Consider the following 22,898-nt stretch of genomic DNA (forward strand, 5'->3'; position numbering starts at 1 on the left):
CAGTAAAACCATAGAATGTTCTGCTAACTTCAAGCAGTGGGAGTTACATAATCTAATAATTAATTGTCTGTAACTTCCAGGCCTATTAGGGAGGTATGGAACAGACTCCGGAAGCAAATCACCAGCTTTTGTGGTGGTCAGGAATATTGCCTTAGGCATTCAGCTTTGTAATGGTAATGCTTACAAGTTGTTTTCCCTGTTAATTTTTAACCGTGGGTACAGTCCTTCTCCTACTAATGGGTATTTTAAGTGTATCTTAAAGATTTTTCATTGGTTTTTCACTCACAGTTGGAAATTGCCTAGTTTACCACAGTACTTTCAAGTGTCAAATTTGGCTTTTTTTTTTTTTTTTTCCTGAAAGACAAAGCCCAAAATAAAAGGTGACAGAATATCCCCAGCAGGCTGGAGAAAAATTAGGATCGTGTGCAGACAGAAGGACACATCCTTTTAAAATAGTTTAAACTGCCATGAGAAGTAGAAGGAACCCCATTTTATGTGGATTGCTTTGAACAGACCTTACTCTCACAAAGGAGGAATATGAATTCTGTCTTGGAAAGGAAGAGGCCCTGCAACCACACAGCGTGAAGGGGAGGTTCGAGAGAGGCTGTGAGTGGATGAAGGCTTTCAGTCACCAGGGGCCATAGGTTTCATTTTGATGTACATAAAAGCTGACCAAGGACTTTGTGAAAACTTTGAGCTGCCTTCCTGACCACCTTGGTTTCTTTCCTTCACCCATAGATCAGCGTCATTGACGACCCTGTTCTTTTCAAGTGGTAAAAGAAGTTAAAAATAAAGTTCTATTTTAGATGTACCTTTGATTTTCTTCAAAAACATTTCAGATGATAGGAAAGAGAAGTAGAGTGATAAATTTTAGCAGAGACCTGGCAGAGTCTTCTTATAGTTTAATCAAAAACGGGCTCAGCTTCAAATATATTAGGTTGCCACAGGAGAATGGGAGTGCCTTTTGGGAACAGTTAATAGTTCCCAGAATTTTAATCTACTTTTATCATAATACAGGGTAAAAGTTCCAAGGTAAATAAAGACAAATAACATTTAAAGGAATATTGCATGATATGTAAGAGGCAACATATTTAAATGGATGTAATCCTTCCTTATACGGCTTGCCTTTTCTATGACATGTGCTGCATGTTTTCTATGGATAATTTGGACTTCATCCAAGACAGCAAATTCCAGTGTTCCTTATGCATGTGGTCATTCTCATCTCCTTGACAATGTCAGAAGAGATCTTTTAACTTGGAAATTTATAAAGGTAATGGAAAATACTATTTGGGATCTAAATGCAAACACTTTAGAGTAAATTATTTTAAAAACGTCAAGTTATTTGTAGGTTTGTACCTGTAAATACTATACAATTAAAACTACCATGGTATTCCTCATGATTCTTCCCACTTGAATATTGATGAAAGCCTTAAGCAGAAGTGACTAGGTTATACTCTTAGATTTCAGTTGTGATTTGGGTCTTATCTTTTGTTGTGCTGGACTTGCATTGTCTGATGATTTCCCATTCTATACTGCATTTTCCCCTACTGAAAAAGTGCCTCCCTTATAATTATTTTCTCTTTAATCTGTGTTTCAGAGTAACATCAGAGTAAAATTTTCTTAATTTGTGTGCTAATAATAACTTTTTATATTTTTCTTTTTTGCCTTCTACTTTTTCCCTATATTCTCACATCAGATTCTTTTCTCACATTTTCCTTAAATGTTTCTGTTGGCTGCAAAGTCTATACAGCACAGTTCCTATGAATCTCTTGGTCTGTTACGTACCTTTAGAATATGAGCCTCATTAGAAAACATAAATTTGTCTGTTTCATATTTATTGACAGAGAAGACCTTCATGCTCTATTGTTAAGTGGAGTAAAGGAGCACACAAAAATACATGTTGGGTGATTCAATTTTCTGGAAAATAAATATTTTGTTTAAGTATGAAAAGATGTAGAAGGTTAGATACCAAAATATTAACTGTGATTGTTTGAGAATAGATGGAATTTTGGTGATTATAGTTTTCTTTTTTTCCCCCACTATTTCATTAATTCATCCTTTAAATGTTTATTTTTGAATTTTCTGTATGATTTGTGTTAAAAACAAACACTAAGTGGAAAGCATATAAAAAAAGAAAAGTTCTATGGACATAAATAAATGTGAACTCTGATTATTTTATTTGATTGATGGGGCTATAAAATTTTCTTAACTTTCTTTTCTTTGGTTGTGAGGACTAAAATTCTAATGCCTACTTCTTTTAAACTTTGGAGGGCATGGATTATATCTTTTTCATAAAGTTAGAATGGCCCATTTTTTGCCAAAGTGATCAAGGAAGGAATTCACTTTGGATATCAATTGTGACTTTACATGGGCCTGGAGAAGGCATGATTAAACAGTGATGACTTCTAGCCTCTGAGTAAATCTCAGTAGAATGGCAGTGCCTCTTCCAAACTCCACTCAGGGTGGGGACAATTCTGTTGCTGACTGAGGGGTTCCCCACTTGGGAGTGTCATATTGAATCTGTCCTAAAGAATATGACAAAAGCCAGAAAGATGAGATTGGGGAAGAAAACATAGAGCTAGGGTAAGATCAACCCTCACTGCTACCCACATATTTGTTTTGTTTACTTGAATGAAATATGGAGCTATTTTAAATTCCTATATAACACAATGGTATCAATAAAATGCAGCTTGGTTAAAAAATATATTTTATTTTTCTGTTTGTGATTACATTAAGCTTCCGTGAAAATGGAACACACCAGTTTCACAGCAGGAGAGGATAGATATAGCAAGACTAGAGAGGCGAGACGTTCAGGATTAGAAGAATCTGTATGGCTGAAAGTGAGGTAATGATAATGATTATGTGATAATAGGACTGTTGTGCTGTTTTATGAGGCAGTAATCCAGCTCCCAAAGCAGATAAGCTATGGGGGTGAAGGCTGAGTTTATCCCACGGAGGGCAATAGATTCTTGCTGAATAACCCAGCATGACAGTAAGGCTTTTTCTTTTTTGAAGCAAGGTCTTAAAAGTAAGTTTTAAAATAAAATGAGTAACTTCCCAAATATGAGCAAGTGAACAGCTGAGCAACAGTAAAATAAAAGCAAATTGTGCAGGGGAGTGGGGGCCTAAGGGGGTGGAGATGGGATTCTTTTTATGCAATGAAAACTAGAGTTCTAGTAATAGGAGACAAAATTTCCAGGAACCAAAATAAAAACAAAAACAAAACCTCACTACCATACATATTGGCAGCTGAATTGAAGTGTTATTCTTCTAGAGAAGTATTAAACTACTGCAAAATGCAAACAGATGCCCATTCATCTTGTTTTAAGTCATTGTTCATTCGTGGCTTGACAGTTGCTATATGGAAGGGGCTACATTAGTTACAACAGCAGTTATAGACAAATGGCATGTTATCCTTGGTTTCTGTGAGCTTACAGATCAGTACTGCTTAATAAGATGTTAAAAGAGCTTAATCTTCAGTTTTTCTCTTTTTTTAATTTTTATTTTTTATTGGGGTATAGTTGCTTTACAATGTTGTGTTAGTTTCTGCTGTGCAGTGAAGAGAATCAGCTATACGTATACATATATCCCCTCTCTTTTGGATTTCCTTCCCGTTTAGGTCACCACAGAGCACTGAGCAGACTTCCCTGTACTATACAGTAGGTTTTCATTAGTCATCTATTTTATACAAAAGTCAGTTTTTCTCTTGTAGCCAAGATAGACCAGAAAAAAAATCTTACTCCGTCTTGATCCCTCCTGCTTCCTACATGTATATAAGCATGTTAAGGCTTGTTTGGTTCTAGAGGAGGGATGGGATTCAATCCTCAGTCCATGTTGGTCATTCCTCCTGGGCTCTTCACTTAGGCATGTGGTGTCAGTTCAATTTAGTGTTTAGTACAAATTATTTCCCCCTCATAGGCTGCCAGCAGGCATCCTCCTGTGGTACTGTCACCTCAGAAGCCATAGTATCAGATGGGCTCATGCATCTTACACCCTGTAGAACTGCAATCCCTATCTCTTCTAAGTACCTGGAAACTATTAGACCTCCCCAAGGGATGAGGCCACTTCTAACACTGAGCCTTATCCGCTCCTCCATTTTCACACAAAACTCTAGCTCAGTAGCTTTTGCCTTACAATGCAGAGGCCCAGTTGGGATTTGTCTTGGGGGCAACCACCCATCTGGACCATCTTTTCAGACTAATTCAAAATAACCAACTTCAAGGATACTGAGGTTGCTTTTATGGTTACCTTCTGGGAGATGGGAAGATGCAAAAAAATATTTACAGAGTGCTTATGTGTACCAGGCACTATCTGGGCACTTGGAATCTATCACTGAACACAACAGACAGGGACCCCTGCCCTCATTGAGCTTTTGTTTGAGCAAAGGGGACGATAACCAGTACACGTATTGAAAAGTTATCAAGTATGTTAGAGACTAGGTGTTGTGGGAAAAAAATAAAAAGTTTGAGTGGGGGTGAGGGAGATACAGAGTAAAGAGCAGTTTGCCGTATTAAATAGGGTGGTCAGAGTTGGCCTCATTGAGCACGCGGTATTGAACAACCACGTATAGGCGGAAGGGAGTTAGTCGAGTGGGTGTTTGGAGCAAGAACACTCTCTGGGCAGAGGAAAAAACTAGAGCAAAGGTTGGAAGTGTGTTTGGTATTTTTAAAAATTGTGGCAAAATGCATATAACATAAAATTCACCATTTTAAGTGTATAATTCAGTGGCATCGTACATTCACAGTGTGCAACCATCACTACTATGTAGTTCAAGAACATTTTCACCACCCCAGAAGGAGACTCCATACGCATTAAGCAGTCACCCCCATCCTCCCCTCCGACCAGTCTCTGACAACCACTACTCTGCTTTCTGCTTCTGTTGACGTGCATGTTGGCATTTTGAAGAAGACCGAGAAGCTAACGTGGGCTGGAGCACAGTAAGTGGAAGGGAGCTTAGGAGGGGAGAAAGTCAGTTAAGTAATGAAGAGCTGAATCCCCTTTTAGCCATTTTAAGTGTATGATTTTTACTCTGAATAAAAGAGAGAACCATTACAGAATTTTAAACTGAGGGGTAAAAAAGCTCCATGGGGGCTTCCCTGGTGGCGCAGTGGTTGAGACTCTGCCTGCCGATGCTGGGGACACGGGTTCGTGACCCGGTCCGGGAGGATCCCACGTGCCGCGGAGCGGCTGGGCCCGTGAGCCATGGCCGCTGAGCCTGCGCGTCCGGAGCCTGTGCTCCGCAACGGGAGAGGCCACAGCAGTGAGAGGCCCGCGTACCGCAAAAAAAAAAAAAAAAGCTCCATGGGAGAGTAGATTGAGGGGAGTGTGTGTGTGTGACAAGGTTGGAAGGAAGAAGATTGACTAAAGGGTGAGAGAAGATAATGGCTCTGGCAAGGTTGGAGGGGATTAGGAGGAGATTCAGAATATTAGAAATATTCTGAAGCTAACGCCAATAGGACTTGCTGATGAACTGGATTTGGGGTGTGATAGAAGAGTGACATCAAGGATTGCTCCAGTGAGTCTGACCTTTGTGATTAGAAGGATGAAGTTGCCATCAACTGAGATGGGGAAGCTGCAGCTGGAGCAGGTTTCAGGGGTGGGGGATATCAGGGAAACAGTTCGGGCAGAGTGAGTCTGAGATGTCTGTTCATCCAAATGAAAAAGTCAAGTAGATGGTTAGATGCATGTGTCTGGAGTTCTGAAAAGTGGCCTGTGGTGGAGATAAAAACTGGGGAGTCATTAGTATAGAGACATGGTATTTAATGCCATGAGTGGAAGAAGTCACCGGGGAACTGAATGTGAACAGATAATGAGAAGAAGCCAATTGCTGAGCACTGGGGTGCATCCTCCTTAAATGATGAGGGATACACAGAAGGAACCAGAAAGGAGGAACCAAGGTAGGAGGAAAATCATGGGTATGTAGTGTTGTGGAAGCCAAGTGAAGAAAGTGAACCAAGTAGAGAGTCGTTAACTGAATGAAATGCTGTTGAATTGACTGACTATTGGATCTAGCAGTTTGTGAGGCCGTTTCAGTTGTGTGAGTAGCTTGTAAGTCAGATTGGAATGGGTTTAAGGGAAAATGGGAAAAGAGGAACTGGAATAGTGAATAGAGACAACTATTTGGAGGATTTTCTTGGAAAAGGGCTGAAGGAAATGGAGGTGTACCCCCTTCTTCAGCTCCTCACTTTTACAAAAAATCATCATCTCTAATTTTATATATAACATAATTATATAGTTAATTCATGGGAGTGATACTTTTCTTTGCAAAGTATCATTTCATTTGCTTCCTCACAGATCCTCAGGACAATCCCTATCATTTAAAAAGAAACATAAGTTTATGAGCAGATAGTGAGGGGTAAGAAACAGACCTGAGGGAAGAGAAAGATTCTCTTTCTGAATCACTAATCTTTTTCTGAATCACCTAGTGTTTTACTGAATAAAATCATTTAAAAAAACTATCCAGTAAAGATTTTGTTCATGTACTTCTTATAGGTAGTTTGTAAATATTTCCACAAAAAATAAGAACATTTGGAAAATGTAAAAGTCATGGAGAAAAACTGAATAGTCTTTCCTCTGAGCCCCTTGGGAAAAAAGGAAATTATATGCAATGCTTATTTTAAGGCCTTTACAATGCTTAATTTATTTATAACTTAGCTAATAAAGTTTTGTCTGGGATAATTAAATTTTTAAAATATGGTAGATTAAGAAAGCAATTGCAAATTTATTAATTGAATTTGCTGTTTGATGTTTCTAATTTTTTAAAATCATAAATAGGGTTCTAAAGTTGCTGAGGTTAAAATAATTTAACTTTTCTTATATGTTCTAGTAACTGAAAAGCAGATGAACCCTGGGTAACCATCAACACTAGTACTACAAAAACTCGTGCTGTTTTAACTAGTTTCTTCCTCTTACGAAGTTAAAAATTTTTAGTTTTCTGAGAAGTAGCTATACAATAAAGGGGAGGGAACCCTTACGTTCACTGGACTTGCTATTTTGACATGCAACTTGGTTGAACTGTTTGCAGTTTTTGACCCATCACCTTCCACAGTATCCTTTGGTACATTGTTTCATGCCAAGCTTGTTCATTTGCCCACTTAAGTGCCCAATGAGTGTTTATAAATGCTAACGGATAATTTTATGGGTGCTTGGGAACTGAGGATTTTACTGGATTGAGGCATGCTACTCTACTCTTTCATTTGATAATCGTTTTCTAACCTGAATGTTTCCAAATGAAGGTCAATTTCTTTAATCCACTACATGAGATGGAGGAGGCCAAAATATGAGATTCAAGAGAAGTCTTAGAGAAATGGTTCTGCAAAATCTTCTCACCAGGCTGTGGGAGGGAGAGTCCATTTTATTGAACATTTATTGGGTACAAGTAGTTACGTGCCAAGCATTGTATTCAGTGTTGTGATGCAAAGATGAGAGCTAGATTTATTCATTCAGTAATTATTTATTCATTCAGTCAACATATATTCAGCATCATTTGGATTATTCAAACAACTATCTAAAGGCTGTCATTCTGCAGCCATTGAAAATAGAAATAAGACATGTTTTGGATTGTAATTTAATCAAATAAACTGCCATGCTACCCGATATCACTTACATTTCTAGTTTTAATCTAATATTCAAACTTACTGCAGCTGGAATCTTAGTGATACAGTTGGGTAAAAAGCTATTACATCTGTTTTCATAAAACTCAGAAGAGGGCTTCCCTGGTGGCGCAGTGGTTGGGGGTCCGCCTGCCGATGCAGGGGACATGGGTTCGTGCCCCGGTCCGGGAGGATCCCACGTGCCGCAGAGCGGCTAGGCCCATGAGCCATAGCCGCTGAGCCTGCGCGTCCGGAGCCTGTGCTCTGAGGCGGGAGAGGCCACGGCAGTGAGAGGCCCGCGTACTGCAAAAAAAAAAAAACACTCAGAAGAAAAATCTTAATTTATTTTTAATATTTCATGTTCTTTATAGTTCCCTATTTCAGGATATATTTTTTAAAACAGGCAAAAATTTAATAGATTTTAAATAGAAAACAATATTTTCATAAAATCTTTCTAAAGTATATTTTTTAAGTGGGTAGTTTTACAGGTGAGGGGTTATTTCTTAAAGTTCCTTGAAGTGGACAAACCTGTCAGTGTTTGCAGCTGCTTAAACCATCTACCCTTCCACCCCCAAATTAACTCTTCCTTATTGATGAATAATCTTTCTATTTTTCTGAGCGGAAACACCAATTAAGTAGGTAATTAGGTACTAGTGTCTTTAAGATTTCTTTTTAATACATGTAATCTTCCTTTTAAAAAATAGGTTATACCCCCTGTGCAGATGAGATGTTGTAAATATTTTTAAAATAAGGATTTAATCCATTATAAATATGCCTGCTAATTTTAGGCAAAACTCTGCCCTAGGAGCTGAAGAAATCCAAAGAAAACTAATGGTTTTCCAGCTCTGAAGGAGGTAACAATCTAGTGGGAACGTAGAAGCACACAGTATTTAGGTGGAATTGCCAATAAGATTTTAAAAATGGGAGCAGCGATGGACTGTTGAAATAGGGAGGAAAATTCATTCCGTGTTTAGATATGATACTTCTGTAAAGTTGTGAAAATGCTTTTATCTCTCTGAATTATCATATTATCGAAGTTGGGATGGACCTGTGTAAGATAAATAAGAAGGATCATAAGAGAAAACAGCATTGAGTTTAGAGGCAACATCTAGAAGGAAGTGATTATTTGCTCCCAACTAGTTTCTTAGTAAAAGAGAATACATTTCCTGGGTGACTAAAAAAACACCTTGCTTGTTCTTCCAGTACAGTCTGAATCCTCAGCAAAAGGCAAAGAGGATGATTCTCACTCAGCAACCTCTCAGCTTTTATGTACTTGAAACCTTCAGTTGCTATTTGTGGTTAACACTTGCCTTTCCATCATCTCACTTTCCTCACTCCTAATTATGAGCTTAATGTGCACCTTCCTTGATAATTTGTCTCCAACAGGAAGGCAAGATCAGTAGACTACTCTGTACCTTTAGCACTTAGCTGAGGCCCTGGCATATAGTCAGTGCTCAATAAATATTTTTTAGTGAATGAATTCCCACCCAGATATCAAAGCCTTTACATATTAAGCTCTAGGGTAGAATTTGGGGCAGCTAGAGGGCAGAAGGTTCTAAGAACGAATTTTTGTGATACTAGTATAAACAAATGGAAGCTACATTAGCAATTGATACTTAGAACCTTTTCTGATAGGACTTTACTTGCAATTAAAAAAAATGATGGACAGCTTTTAATATTGTGTCAAGTCAGTGCTGTCACCTTCATTCATGAAATTTCCATTTAATGTATGAGCTTTAACAATTTGAATGATAACAGGTGAATGACTTTGTAGTGTTTGTGCCTTGCAGGGTTTAGATATTTACCAATTCTGCAAACTAGTATGAAGTTAGCATCAGAAACATATTTTGTTATAGTTGAGGTATGAGTTAAAAGAAATTATGTACATTGTATATATTTATGTCCCTTGAGAGTACACTTTCCAAAAATGATTCGTTGCATTTTTATATTCCTCTAGATTTTCACTTCTATCACGGTCATATAGGAAAATATCTACAAATTGTTTTATATGCCAGTGAGCTGGTCTTGCCGAACACTCAGTATTTACCAGCACAGAGCAGTATAAAATAAGTAAAAAATAGTCTCTGCCTTCATGAAGTTAATATTTCAATAAAGAAGGTGGATCCCCCCAGATTGTGAAATATATGAGGTCATCAACAAGAGAAATGTGTAACTACAACCAGTTGCAGTGATCCTCAAATCCAGAGGGGTGGCTTCAGGCAGTGCAGTAGCTGATTCCAAAAGTGGTTTGGAGAGTCATAGATCAGCTATCTGAAAGCTGAGGACTATGTCAACCTTCTTTTCATGGGTGACAGATAGTATTTGCTGTGTCATTAAAATGTGAACAGCATACATCTAAATATTAGACTCAATATAATGATCCAAGAGTAGTTTAACTATATGTCCTATGAAATGAACCTACCCTGTCCTATGTATAGGACATTTATTCATATGTATATATCCTAAGGTGCATGAAACATAGTCAGGAATGACTTTAAAAATACCCAAATTAAGAATAATTTACTATTGCCGTGTTCTGAAGGTGCTGTATAATCCACTACTTAACACTTTGAACTTATTTGTCTCAAGCCTGCTTAATACCAAAACACACTCATAAAAGCACTTAACTGATTATGAAAGGTAATAATATCTGGGGAATTTGTACCAGGAATCACATGCTTGGTTTATAAAATATTTATTAAAAGGGAAATTAAATTATTCATGTTTAAATTAGGGTAGGTGGGTATAACTAAGAAGTCCCAAATCTTGATGGTTTAATACAATAAAGGATTATTTCTCACCATGTCATCATCCAATTCAAGTTAGTGTTGGTGGTAGTGGAGCAGTTATTGGGAGCCTTTACTGTCCTCAGTCATTTAGGAATTCTGGCTTCTTCCACTGAGTGGCTTTGGTGTCAAGGAAGGCCTTGGAGTCCCCAGTGGATCATCTGCATCTGGCCTGTAAACAAGAGAGGAGAATGTGGAGCATTGCATTGAAGGGAATACCTTTTTAGTCCAGACGTGGAAGTGCTAGCCATCACTTTTAACTACCTTTCTTGGCCATAATTTAAGCGCATGGTTCCACCGAAATTAAGGGAGCCTGGGATATGTAACCTAGTGCTATGCCCTGGAAGAAAAGGAAACAGGGTTTGGAAACACAGCATGGTCTCGGCCAGAGTGTTTAAACATGCTGCACTGATTTAAAACTTTCTGTACACACTGCTATGTTTGAAAGCGATAACCAATAACCAACAAGGACCTACTGTAAAAAAACTAATTAATTAAAAAACAAAACAAAACTTTCTGATCAGTTGAAATACTTCAGAATTTTCCAACTTAACATGAAGTCAGTGGATCATATGAAAGAGGAGTGACCAAAAACCTAACCAGAAGGGAGACATATCAAGTTAATCGGCCAATTTGGAAGCAGCTATATTTAAAGAAATGACTATCCAAAGATAGTTCAAACGGAAATGAAAGGTGACGAATTCAGTGCCTCAACTCTTAAACTAAGTGTGATACTGTAAAGAGGTAGATATATGGGTATCACCATTAACTGGACATGCATCCTGGGCCATTCACTTAATCGCTCTGACTTGATTGCATCCTCTGAAAAATGGAGATGATACTGATATTCGTTTCCATCCTTGCTTTGAAGCAAACAAAATCATGTATGTGAGGGGGTTTATAAAATATTAATTGCTAAACAAGTTTTATTTCAGGCTACTTGCATTAAGGAAAAATTACCTCCAAGACTGCTCCTGTCATTCACCTGTGACTCATGAATTTTCGGTTGGCATAGAGTAGCAGAGGAAAGTCTTTCAAATATTGTAAAATCTAGGTTTATCTGAGGTAACCGTTGCTGCTTGTAGGAAGTATGTGGCTGAGTAATAGTTCAAAAATAGCATGTTATTTTGAGGAAGAAAATATGTTCTTCAACAAATAAAATAAGTGTTCCGAAGAATAATTTTATAGCATATTTAATCACACATCTAAAATAATTTGAATCCTGTAGTTCAGAGCACTCTGTACTTTGATATGAATTTTGAAGTGCTTTATTAACTGCAGTAGTACCAAGGCAAGTACTATTATGTAGAGTTGCATTTTATGAGTAGCTCTTACCAACCTCTGTGAAGGAAACTGTGCCATGAATAATCAAAACTGGAATACACAGATGAAACAATTTATATATTTAACATGCATTTTGAAAAGTTATGAATGTATGCTTACACACACACACACATACACATAAATGGTAGCTGTGATGAGAAGAGGCTTGTTTCATAAGTCAAACAAATAGACAGTCCTCTCTTTGCTTTGTGATGACCCGCTGATGTGTGTCTACCAGGAGTTCATTGATGGGTTCATTCAATAGACATTTGAAGACTAAGTTGTAGGGATTAAGGTAAGTGTTTTCAGGATATTAACAAAAAGTAGCTGTAAGTTTCTTCAGGGTTTGCAGATATTATATACAGAAAAAAAAATGTAGTCAAAGGCAGTATTTTTTTTTAAGGAGTCAGGAGGCAGATTATAAGTGGTATAAATGTGGCAGAGTGAGATTCCTTTCAGGTTGGAGAACAGGGAAAGACAACGTCAGGAGGAAGGAACGTTTTCATTGGTTCTTGGAGGATGGATAAGATTTAGCTGTGTGACAGGCATGAGTAGTACTTCAGGCAGGGAATATGGCATGAGCAAGTCAAAGGGATGCTAGAGGAGCCATTGGCAATGAGTAAAATGATTGATTTGGCTGGAGAATTAGATACATAAAAGAATTTGGGGAAATCATTCAGCTTGGAAACAGGTGGTGGCCATACCCTAGATAGCTTTAAAAGCCAGGCAGCTTTATGGACAGCTTTGATGAGACGTTGATGAGTTTCTACAATAATGTGAAGTGATTAAGAGAGTTTTGAAAGCATTATTTAAAAACTCTTAATTCCCTAGGTGACTTCAAAATTATACTTGACTCTTCAGAAACCTTGTCATCTTAGCAAATTGAGGGCTTTTTTTCTCTTAATAACTTGAAGGGCTATTTTTTTTGCCCCAGATTTTTAGATTTTTATTTCTTACTACTGCGTTGAGTGTCTGAGATTCTTATACAATGCCACCTATTGTAAGGTTCCTATATAGAAACAGTAATGTGTTACTTAGTAAGCAGAAAGCAATATTGATTCTGACTGCATGGAAAGTAGGGTGCTAGGTGAAGTGAGGCACACACAAAAATATAAAAATATGATGTTAAAATAACAACCCTGCATAGCGTTTGGGAGATAGCAAAAAATAGTATAGAAAATATATTCTTTGGGAGTTCAGAGTTGTGATTAGATTTCAGAGAAGACAGGTGGGAGAATTGCAAGGTATCTTAACCCCCAGACTGAGTGATGAGATTCACGGTATATTATCAGAGAGTTTCAAGTGAATCAGGCAGCCAATGACGAGCCACTTCTACCTTTCCAACCAGCGTTCTGTCTTATCGCTCTAAGATAATCCATTGCCATCAGTAATGGGAATGATAGTGATGACTTTTGGGACCCTGATTTTCTTAAAAGTAATTTTAAGTCAGCTAATAAAAATTTTAGTTAGCTGATTTATAGTTTTTATAATAGATAATAGCGGAATGTTTAAGAACTGTGATGCATGTGTTTTCTGCTTCTTAAAATGTGTTCTTTTTTCCCTTTCTACTTCCATTCCTCTCTCATTTTGAACAGGATTTTAAGTCTGTTTAAAATATATAAAAATAACAATACAAAAGCCAAAATTTAGGGAAATAAGGGCCAGTAAAAAATAAGGAAAGAAAAAGATGGATGAATTATTTAAGATGAGGTTATACATAAAATCCAGGTGCTAAGGTACTACCCATTTTCTATAAATAAAGAGCCCACATAGCTGCCTCTGAGTTTTCTAGCAGCCACAGAAAAGGGGAAAGACCATAGTTTTATAAGATTGATAATTGTCTGCAGTATAAGAACAAGCCAGTTTCTCAGAAGGAGCACCACTCTTCCTAATGTCAAGTGCAGGGAGAAATCTCTGTGACTGGTCCTCCAAGAGAAGCTCCACAGAAGTAATAAATACTGAATGTCCTCTTAAACATCCTTACAAGTAAATAGAACAAAGGTTGTCTTAAGACTTTTAAAAGTATGCTTTTATAATGATTTTGGCTAATTGTTTAATGCCTTAAATAGTGTGTGGGAAAACACTTCTACAGAGTCCAAAGAATGAACAGCAGGCACAGACTGGGGGTAGTTTTGAGCCAGGGCAATAAGAGTGTGACTTGCTGACCAGCAGCTTCAGCATCACCTGGGGGCTTGTTAGATATGCAGACTTTCAGACATCTCAGATCTACTGAGAATCTTCAGGGGGTTATTGAGGAATACTGATTTCAGGTATCTCAGGTGACTTACTGGATGTTTAGATAATCTTTTATGGATCAAAGGGCACAAACTTTCAGCTATAAGATGAATAAATTCTGGAGATCTAATGTACACCATGGTAAGCATAGTTAGTAATAATATAGTGTATACTTGAAATTTGCTAAGAGAGTAGATCTCAGGTGTTCTCAACACTCACACACATATAAAATGGTAACTATGGGAGGTGATAGATATGTTAATTAATTTGATTGTGGTAATTATTTTACAGTGTATATGTATATCAAACCATCATGTTGTACATCTTAAATATATACAATTTTTGTCGAAAACTAAGAAGTAAAAAAATTTAAAAATAGTCTCTTAAATGAGTTTTAGTTAGACCTTATATAGCAGTGGATTTGGAGATTGCCTCCCTGACAAAATACACGGAATAAAAATATATTATTTTACTGGTTAAGGGTAGATCTGATTTTTTTACATCATCCAAGTAGGGGGAAAGGTTTTAGACATTTAGATAATTAGTTATTGCCTAATACGTGTGAAGCACTATGTTTAGGTACTTTAGAGTTGTAAAGATGAACAAGACATGGTAACTGTTTCTGAGAAGCAATCTAGCAGGGAGACTTAGCTGTAAACAAGTTGACCTAATGAAATAAGAATCACAAGGTACAAACAAGGTGCTGTGATAGTTACTCTTATTCTACAAATTTTTACAGATGAGGAAACTTGGCTCAGAGAAATAACTTGTCTTAGCTAACAATTGAACTCAAACTCTGTGTGATTTTAAATGCAGTTTACACTTTTAAAATACAGCTTCTTAAAGAAAAGAAAAAAAGAAGGGAAACCCATTTTAAAAGTGAGAAAATAGTCATAAATCAGTAGGCTTCTGTAATGAACATTCAAGTTCACTATTCAGACAATGTAATAATTTTGATTCACATCTTTAAGAGCAAGTTCTGTTTTTAGTTAATGTAAACTGAAGTGAATCCTGCAGTTTTCCTCAAGTAGTAATTAAAATTTTGCCAAAATAAAGAGTGTCATGATTGCAGGGTTTTTTTCCCTGAAATAAACATAAGATTTTATTGATACAGGAAGACAAGCTATTTTTATCCCTGAGTGCTGTGTGAGATTTAGTGGATTGAAGTATTTAGCAGATAGTACGTCCTCAATATATATTGATTAAATAAAAGAATTTAATATTTACCCTTGAAATCTTCTTTGGAGCCCAATTTTACCAGGCAAGTGCAATCAAAGGAATATATTCATAATTTTTAAAATCTTACCTTCTTTAGAAATATTTCATAGTTCCATAATCCTTTTTACCAGATATGAGCTCTCCACCTCTAAGCACTTTATATTTCAGTTGACATTGGCTATAATTTCCCCTGTGTTATATTGATATGTGTATTTGTCTTATATTCCTGCAATAATGTAAGCCTTTCAGAGAATTTGTCGTATTTTTCTTTCCTGCGTAGAATCTAGTTAGCACTCAGGAGATACTTAGTAAATATTTGAATGAACAGTGAATGATGATCACTAGAATAATTATTAGTCAAATCTATTCTAGCAACCTATGCCTCTAATCTGTTCCCAATAGCTGCCTTTTAAACCTGGTCAAAGCCTTGCTAATCGAAGGTGTTCTTTGACAGTGTTTTTGAGTATTTACAGTACTGCTGTGGAGAAGGCTAGCATTTATTGGGTGCTTATTCTTTCTCAGGTACTATTCTTAAAGCTTTTTCTTTTAAATTTTAATTTTATTGGAGTATAGTTGATTTACAGTGTTGTGTTAGTTTCAGGTGTACAGCTAAGTGATTCAGTTATACATATACATATATTTATTCTTTTTTATATTCTTTTCTCACATAGGTTATCAAAGAATGTTGAGTAGAGTTCCCTGTGCTTAACAGTAGGGTCCTTGTTGGTTATCTATCTTATATATAGTAGCGTTTATATGTGAGAGCTTTAAAAACATTATATCTCAATTGGTCAGTACAACAATCTCAGGAGAAATTCTTATTTTCTCTTCTTTGGAGATAAGAAAACTGAGGTTTATAAGGAATTAACAGTTTATGCAAAGTCATGGAGCTAGTAAGTGGTGGAGCTGGGATTTAGATTTGCTTTTAAAGCTCTGCTTATTGTACAAGGGTAGGAGTAAAGGAGTGACTAGGAGGTAACGAATGACCAGTCCATTTACTCAAAGAGCATAAATATACAAAATAGGCTGATTTGCGACATTATAGTCCTGTCTTCCTAGAAATTGACTTTGGCTAGGCTTATGCTTGGGAAATCATCGTCATCCAGAGCTAGATCAACATCTATGTACAGAGAAGGTAAGAGTCAGTCCGTTAAATAAACTGAATCAGCCTTAGGATGGGCACTTTATGGCTCTAAAACATAAGTGGACATGTTGGACAGCTTTATAGCTGTTTCTGACCTAACAAAATGTATGCTAATGGGAACCCTACTCCAGTTCTCTGAATCTGGCACTGCCATTCTCTCCTATTTATTTAGGAATAGATTCTAAAGGATCACAATGTAGGCATCACAGTCCAGTCCACTGAGTCAGTCTCTCACAGGATAATCACATAAGTCCCGGAACTATCAGGCTGTAACTCCATGGGACTAACGGGTAGGATTCCCATCTTCATTCCCCCTGTAAAATAAGGTATACCCTCGGTATCTAAGACGCAATAGAGAGCACAAACAAAAAGTTTGCTGGCCTATAAAGAAAACAAGCATGAGAATGCAAGCTAGGATTGTTTCCTAGGGCATACTCTTTTCATAAACACCAGGGAGGGAACTTTGTTCTCTTTCTGCTGGTGTTTAGAAGTTTTGTGGCGTGAAGGCAGTGAAGTCAAAGGTGTACTCCCTTAGGTTTTTTGTTCTTCTTGCTGAAGTAAATGAGTGGGGACACTAAGGATTTCATGGGTACACTGTGGCTACTTATTCTAAAAATAAAATAATACAAACTAAGCGATTATTTCTTTTGATTCACTTTAACATAGTGATTTGCTGCTTATTAATACAATCTGACAAAACCCCCGAAATGATCTCTAGGCAAGCAGATTGGCACTAGAAAAGATATAAACACATCCTCTAGTGTATTCCCTTTACTAAGGTATTATTTTTAAAACCAACAAGGACCGACATGAATAATACTAAATACTCTCAGTTATAATAGTAAATAATACTAAATACTGTCAGTTGCTTTATTCTTTTCTTCTTAAAATAAAACTAAGACAAAGCAATTAACTGCAAAGGGCTATATTAACCCAACTCAAAGGTTGCAGTTTTAAACATGGGAGAGTGAGGAAGTGGAAAATTTTAATTCTCATAGAAAACATTAACTTCTCTGCATTTCACCTGTGGCACATTAAAATGCATATTTAATAGCCTAATTAAACATGTATTAAGTTTAACATAACTGAATGGTTGTTAACCTGAAGCCCTTAACTTTTCCTTATCTTGGCTCTTTTGTTTATAAATTTGCACTTTACATTTCATTAGTAGATTTTCTCACTTATGAAACTTTTTTCCTTTGCAAAGAGTTAAAAATAGAGTAGTATTGTAATGATCTCTTGCTAAAACTATGTATCATTTGATAAGAGTCAATTTACTTATTTCAGAAAATTAAAAATTTTAATTAAAAAATAAAATTAATTTTATTTCAGAAAGTTAAACCTGTTGAGGTTTAATAAAATTTAGAAAGACCTATTATATCCAACTTTGATCATCAGTCAGCTAATTTTAAGCCAGATATTATTTATTAACTAAAAGCTTTCATATGAAAAATATCACACATTAATTTTCATCAGCATAACATGAAATCCAAGACTCATCTTAAAAGCAGACTCTCATTTTGTAGGAATTTAGTCAAGTGGAAATTCTGAAATGTGTGAATTGATTTTGATATGTCAATCTCCAAACATAATAATTTTATTTGGCTGACCCCTTCTTACCTAGCTATATCTGGGGACAAAATGGAAAGATGACTGAAACATCCCAGAAATATCCTAGTACAGAGTCTCTGATGACTTTTAGCAAAAGAATTGGGTGTGTTTGGTGTACCTCTGTGCTCTTTCTCATCCTCATGGAGAGCACTCTTAAGGTGGTCTCTGAATAAGAAAGCAGCACTGGAAAGATTAAGTTATCATTTCAAAGGAAGGTCACTGAACAAGCCTGTGAAGTCAAAGACTTTGGTAATATAACTCCTTTTCTAAATAAGCTGTGTGTGCTAAGCATGTGTGAAAACCACAGACCTTCTGGTGGGGGAGCAGGCTACAGGAGGAGATGCTGATCTTGGGAGCTTTAGAATTTTAATTTGAAGAAAGAAGCACTTTGGCATTTTCTGGACACTGTCATCTTCAAGGTTTTGTTGAAATATGCAAACTTTGTAACATTCTGACTTTTAGTGCTTGGACTGGGTTCTGTGTTTTTTAAATCATCTATAAAATATGCAGAGAGAAATTTGTTCTGATGAGCATAGGACCATGATTCATTCAGAGCCAGCCAGAAAAATATTAGCTACTTGAAAAAGGACACATCCACAGTAAATTTAGTTCTGTGTCATTTAATAAGAATTCATATAGTGTATACTTCAGTGTCTTGCTTTATATAAAAATGGAACTTTTGTCAGGGCCTACTTTAGGAGAATGTGTAGAGCTGTACACATGTTCAGGAAAGGCTTGAGATGGACTTAATCTCTCACATCTGCCTGACCTTGAGCTTCTGTACAAGCAAGAAGTGAAGGCTAAGGCAGAGTTGTAAACTGTCTGCCAAAGCAGGGAATCCATGCCCCAAAATGCACACAGAGCCCCTTGGCTAAGGCTGGGAGACATATTTGTTCAAGTTATTTAAATAAATCTTTTTCTAATCATTAGGTGATCACAAATCTAACTGAGTAGTGACTTCAGTGGCCACACATGACAAAATGCAAACTTCAGAGAATTCAGAAAAGTCACTAAGCAAACAACAGCAGAAGCAGCAGCAGCAGTAACAACAAACAACCAAAACAACAAACCCTGGGGGTGAGAGAGAAATCTGATTTCCAGAGTTACCACATTCTATTATTTAACATGTCTAGTTTTCAACAAAAGAAGTATAAGATATGCAAAAAAAAAAAAAAAAAGAAAAGAAAGAAAGAAAAGTATGGCCCATACACAGGGAAAAAAGTCAGTAAAAACTGACCTTGATGTAGCCCAGACATTGGAGTTGCTAGACAATGAAATTAAATCAGATATTTATAAATATGTTTAAAAAATAATGGAAATCATGTTTAAAGAATTAAAGTATGACAACTATTTGTCACCAAATAGAGAATATCAATAAACAGCTACACATTATTAAAAAGTAGAAATTCTGGAGTTGAAAAGTATAATAACAGAAATGAAGAATTTAGTAAAGGAGCTTAACATCACATTTGAGCTGGCAGAAGGAAAAAATAGTGAACTTGAAGATATGTCAATTGAGATTATTCATTCTGAGGATCAGAGAAGTAAAAGAAAGAGGAAAAATGAACAGAGCCTCAGAGAGCTGTGGGACCCCATCAACTGTACAAACATGTGCATGATGGAAGTCCCAAAAGGACAGGAGAGAAAGAAAGGAGCAGAAAGAATATTTTAAGAAATAATGGCTGAAAACTCCCCCAGATTTGATAATAAACATTAATGTACACATCCAAGAAGCTCAAGAAAACCACATAGTAAATACTTGAAGAGAATCACACTTAGACACCTCATAATCAAACTAATGAAGGAAAAAACAGAATCTTGTAAGCAGCGAAGGGTAAGTGACTCATCAAATCAAGGAATCCTCAATAAAATTGACAACTGATTTCACTTCAGAAACCATGGAAACCAGAAGGCAGTGGGTTACATATTCAAAGTACTGAAAGACAAATTAGCCAAAAATTTTATATCCAGAAAAACTGTCCTTCAAAAATGAAGGAGAAATTAAGATATTCCAAGATAAACAAAAACTGGGAAAACTTGTCACTAGTAGACCTGCCCTATAAGACATACTAAAAAAAAATTTCTTCAGGCTGAAATGAAAGCATGCTAGACCACAATTCAAATCTGCCTAATGTAATAAAGAACACTAATAAAGGTAACTATATAAGTAAATATAAAAGACAGTATAAATTTATTTTTGTTTATAACCTTTTTTTCTCCTGATTTGAAAGACAACTGCATAGACTATAAAATCAAGTTAATGGGCTTATAGTCTATAAAGAAATAATTTCTTTGACAGTGTTAACACAAAAAAGAGGGGAAGGAACAAAGCTATATAGTAGCAGAAGTTTCATATGCTATTGAAATTAAGTTAGTATTAGTCTGAATTAGATTGTAAAATAAGAATTTTAATCCAAATCCACAGAGATTAAGGAAACAAAAAATATATTAAAAGAAACAACATGGTACACTATAAAATATCTGTCTAACATAAAAGAAGCCAGTAATGGAAGAAGAGAAGAATAAAAGAGACATGACATAGAAAACAAATAACAAAATGGTAGACATAAATCTTATCAGTAATTTATTCAGTGTAAATGGATTAAATAATCCAATCAAAAGGGAGATGTCGCAGAATGGATAAGAAATCATCATCTATCTATATCCTATATATAAGAAATATAAGTTAGATACAAAGACAAATTGGTTGAAAGTAAAAGGACGGAAAAAGATATACCATGCAAACAATAACCAAAAGAGAGCTGAAGTAGCGATACTAATATCAGGCACAATAGACTTCAAAACAAAAATTGTTCCTAGAAACAAAAAAGGACTTCTCATAATGAAAAAAGGGTCAATCCATGAAGAAGACATAGCAATTATAAACATTTATGTTCCAAATAATGAGCCTCAAAATACATGAAGCAAAAACTGACAGAAGTTAAGTGAGAAATAGAAAATTCAACAATAGTAGTTGGAGACTTTGCCACTCCATTTTTAATAATAGATAGAGGAATTAGACAGATGATCTACAAGAAAATAGCAGATTTTAATAGCACAAACATCCATAAAACATTCCACCCTAGAGCAGCAGGGTATACTTTCTTCTCAAGTGGACAAGGACCATTCTCTAGGGTAGACCATATATGCTAGGCCGTAAAACAAGTTTCAACAAATTTTAAAAGATTGAAATGCAAGGTATATTCTCCAACCACAGAAGAATAAAGTTAGAAATCAAAAACAGAAAGAAATTTGGTAACTTCACAAATAGGTGGGAATTAAACAACACATTCCTAAATAACCAGTGGGTCAAAGAAGAACAAAAAAGGGATAAACTACATATATAAATATTAATGAATTAATTTTAAAGAAGCTGTAGACATATCAGGGTTTTTAAAAAATGTATTGTGTTATTGTACTAGCAAAGTACTTTGTTTACAGCAATGGTAAAATTAGGTATGAGAGATTTTAGCTTGCTAAAAATGACTGTACATATACTCATGTAAGAGGGGCATGAATGTAGAGGCCGGCAATTCATTTTGAAGGATTAACCTACTTCTATTTTAGAAAAGATGATTTATTTTAAGACAGTCTTACCCATGTATGCCTGATATATGACTTAGTTCTTATGGGGAAGAATAATTTACTCTTTCACTGACATCTCAAAGCCTTTGCTTCAAATCTTGGCTTTAATTAGACAAAATTTTAAGTTGTAAGAGAAAGCTGTTTATGTAAGTGAATTTACAAATTTAGCTAAGTATGATTTAAAAAAATTTTTTTTGGTTATGTGTCCTTAAAAAATGTTGACTCTATCTAAATGGTGTTAGGCCACATCTTTTACATTTACTTTTTGCTGTATACTTTAGTGCCATTAAGGGAAAACTAGTTACTCTAGAGATATTCAAACATTGCGCACAGTAGTGTCTATGCATGTCCATTATAATGCATCATTAAGTTCCAAGCACATGTGTTTGAGTCTTGATGCTTATTGAAGAACAGCAAGAACTTTTTTTTTTTAACATCTTTATTGGAATATAATTGCTTTACAATGGCGTGTTAGTTTCTGCTTTATAGCAAAGTGAATCAGCTATATGTATACACAGCTGATTCGCTTTTATAAATAGTGAGTTTGATTTAATTTCAGTCTGTGTCAGGTGGTGAAAAAATGCATCCTGCAAAATTATTCAGAGAAAATTTACTCTTTCTTCAGAACAAGGAGAAATCAATATTGGGTGTTTGAGTTGAATGGTATTTTACTTTCAATTAATAATCTCAGTGATTGTTGAAACAGGAGACCAAAGCAAAAATCACAATATGCACAAAAATGTTTGTGGAAGCAATATTTTATGAGCTATTTGCACATGCTGTTTTCTTTCAAAGAATTTTAAGTTTGGAGATCAGACATTATTTTTTTTAATCTAAATAATAATCCAAAAGGAATATTGTATCCATTTACAAATAGTTTTGTTTTTTGACAAAACTATTGTGGTATGGCTGATAAACACCCAGAAGTTTTAGTTGGGTCAGAAAGAGAATCTATGCATATTTCTTTAGTCTGGGGGCTTGTTTCCCTCATGATATCCACCATATTCCTATTAAAAGCTCTTTTGTCATTTGTTTCCTCAACTGGAAATATTTTGTGCTTCTGGTTCTGTCTTTACATAGCTGTGTACATGGTAGAAAATAAGTATTAGGTGGATACATAAATACTATGAAAACCTCAAAAAAAACCTATGAAGACAGTCTTATAGTACATTTCCAATTTTACTGTTCTTCTCTTAGAACTTGATAGAATGCTGAGCACCGTGAATGAACACAGCCAGTCTTAATTGATGTTAGTGCTACGCACGGCTACTGCAGTAATTTAAAATGTACATTTTTTGATCAATTAATATTTTCATGAGAACTTGGATATTTAAAAGAACTAATAAAAACACTAAACCTATTAGAATATTCAGAAATCAAAGAGAACAGTAGAAAATCTTTTAA

General features: G+C 35.7%; 1 protein-coding gene and 1 long non-coding RNA gene across 8 annotated transcripts in view; both read left to right on the plus strand.

Annotated features, from left to right (window-relative positions):
• The window catches only part of HDAC9 (histone deacetylase 9), a 547,926-nt gene that overhangs the window by 84,324 nt on the left and 440,704 nt on the right, over positions 1 to 22,898 (plus strand). The window lies entirely within an intron of this gene.
• Positions 2,751 to 4,931, plus strand: LOC125965340 (uncharacterized). Its single transcript, XR_007479105.1, has 3 exons — positions 2,751 to 2,845; positions 3,620 to 3,659; positions 4,906 to 4,931. It is a non-coding gene; the product is annotated as an uncharacterized LOC125965340 (long non-coding RNA).

This window comes from Orcinus orca, chromosome 9 (genome assembly GCF_937001465.1).
Source record: "Orcinus orca chromosome 9, mOrcOrc1.1, whole genome shotgun sequence".
Lineage (NCBI taxonomy): Eukaryota > Metazoa > Chordata > Mammalia > Artiodactyla > Delphinidae > Orcinus > Orcinus orca.